Source organism: Fukomys damarensis, unplaced genomic scaffold (genome assembly GCF_012274545.1).
Source record: "Fukomys damarensis isolate Sample0158 unplaced genomic scaffold, DMR_v1.0_HiC HiC_scaffold_4, whole genome shotgun sequence".
In the NCBI taxonomy this organism is placed as follows: Eukaryota; Metazoa; Chordata; class Mammalia; order Rodentia; family Bathyergidae; genus Fukomys; species Fukomys damarensis.
Genome location: NW_022900916.1, coordinates 25,505,940 through 25,508,340, shown reverse-complemented (window position 1 = coordinate 25,508,340; position 2,401 = coordinate 25,505,940).

The window sequence follows — 2,401 nt, the reverse complement described above, 5'->3', positions numbered from 1 at the left end:
TATAGGCCAGGATCCCCTCACCTGCGAGCCAATGAGTGGTTCAGTTTATCAAGAGGCCAGTGACGTAAAATCTTTACGTGAGGTTGTGTGGCCTTTCCTGATTTGTTCAGAAAGATGCAAATCTCAGAATGCTCCAAAAGCAGTTTCTCGAAGTTCTTTTTGCGAGATGGAAAGAAAATTACCTGGATTAATTAAAATGTGTTTTTCGGACAGTAGCTTTACATGCATTTCTCAAGCCAACCTTAGCAATTGTGTCTCTTACTATTGCCCTTTTGTTTTTATAAAGTCCACTTTGTGGCAACCCTTGCCCAACCACTGAAAATTATCTCCAAGTAATTTAACATTATTTAGGGTATAATTTACACATAACAAACTGCAGATTCAAAAGAGCACGCTATTTTAAACGTGAACGTTTCCATACATCACCGAAATCACTCCCACGATTAAGGTAAACATTTCCTATTCTCCCAAAACTTCCTTATTCCTATATAAAATGCCTTACTACCTCCAACTCTCCCTCTTATTTTAATATTCATCAGGTTTGCCTTAGAGTTTGCTTTTCACTGATGAAAACTTGCATTGATACACATTTGGGCTATCGTTTCAAATAAAGTGGCTGTTGGGTGCAAGTCGTTTCTCTTGGGTTACTGCGGATTGGTGGAATGACAATTTAGTAAATTAGTCAGGTGTAGTGGCTCACGCCTGAAATCTCAGCACTGAGGAAAATGAGGCAGAAAGATCAAGGAGTTGAGCCTAGTCTGGACTACAGAGTGAGACTCAGTCTCAGAAAAAACAAAAAGACCAAATGAGGGAGAGAAGGGTAAGAGAAGGGAAGGAAGGAAGAAGGGAGAAGGAAGAGAAGAAAAGAATGGGGAGGGAGCCGGGGAGGGAAAGTAAAAAGAATTAAGATGTGTTATGTACATGTACCAACTCCCCACAATTGTAGTCATTATGTGCTGCAAACGTACTAATAAAATTTTCTAAAGAAAAAGGCAAGTAAGACTTTTTACAAAGTAGTTGCACTAATTTATATCACTACCATCAGTATTTAGGAGTTCTAGTTGTTCCATATCATCACTATCACTTGATCAGTGTTAAGCTTAAATATTTATGCATTACAGGATCTCCTTGTGGGCTTTTTATTTTCTTTCCTTTTTGCGGGAGAGGGGGTAGTCTGTCTACACCACTATGTTGCTCAGGCTTGTCTCAAACTCCTGAGCTGAAGCACTCCTCCCACCTCAGCCTTGGTGCTGAGACTATAGACATAGGCAGTGCCATGCCCAACTTTCATTGCAATTTTTTAAATTGCATTGTTCTCTTGACTGAAAATACTGAGCATCTTTTTTGGTTTATTGTCCATCTGTATCTCTTCTTGGATGAAGCATCTATTCAAACCTTTTCCTATTTTTAAATGGATAGTTTTCTCATTATAGAGTTTCAATAGTTCTTTGTGTGCTACGAATACAACTTCAGATTTGCCAAGTACTTTCTCCCGAATATGACTGTCTCCATTCCCTATTGAGTATTTTAAAAGAACAAAGGTTCAGGGACTGGGGTTGTAGCTTGGTGATACAGCACTTGCTTGGCATGACCTGGGCCTGGGTTAAAAAAGCCAGCACTTTAAAAAAAAAAAAAAAAAAAAAAAAGGAAAGAAAGACATAGAGGGAGCAAAAATTCTTAATCATGATGAAGTCCAACTTATCAGTTTTGTCTTACGGATCACGCTTTTGTGTTGTATCTGACGTATCTCTTGCTAACCAGTTCTCAAAGGTTTTTTTCCTGTATTTCCTTTTGGATGATTTGTATAGGTGTTACATTTATCTATAATACTTTTTTGTAAATTTTTTATGTAAAACAAGCCTGGCATTGTGGTTCATGCCTATAATCCCAGCACATAGGAGGCTGAAGCAGTGGGATCAGCTTGAGTTCAAGGCCAGCTTGTGCATAGTGAGTTCAAAACCAACCTGAACTACACAGCAAGATCCTGTCTCAAAAAAAAGATGCAAACAATGAAACCAATTTTTTGTATATATGAATATACAATTTTTCTACACCATTTTTGAAAATACACTCATTTTTCTACTAAATTGTCTTTACACCACTATCAAAGATCGGTTGAACATATATGTGCAGGTCTCTGAATTCTCTGTCCTTTTACACTGATCTCTTTGCTTTCTTTAACTGTTCTCTTCCTAGTTTTATGTCTTGAAGACAGATACTGTAAACCACATACCAACAGTTCTTTTTCAAAGTTGTATCAGCTTCACAGTTCCCTGCAAACTGTAATGTATACACACACCAAAAAATCCTGCTGAGATTTTGATGTTGAATCTATACATCAATTTGAGAATTTATCCTTAACAACAGTATTGAATCTTATCTATGAACACAGTATGTGTAT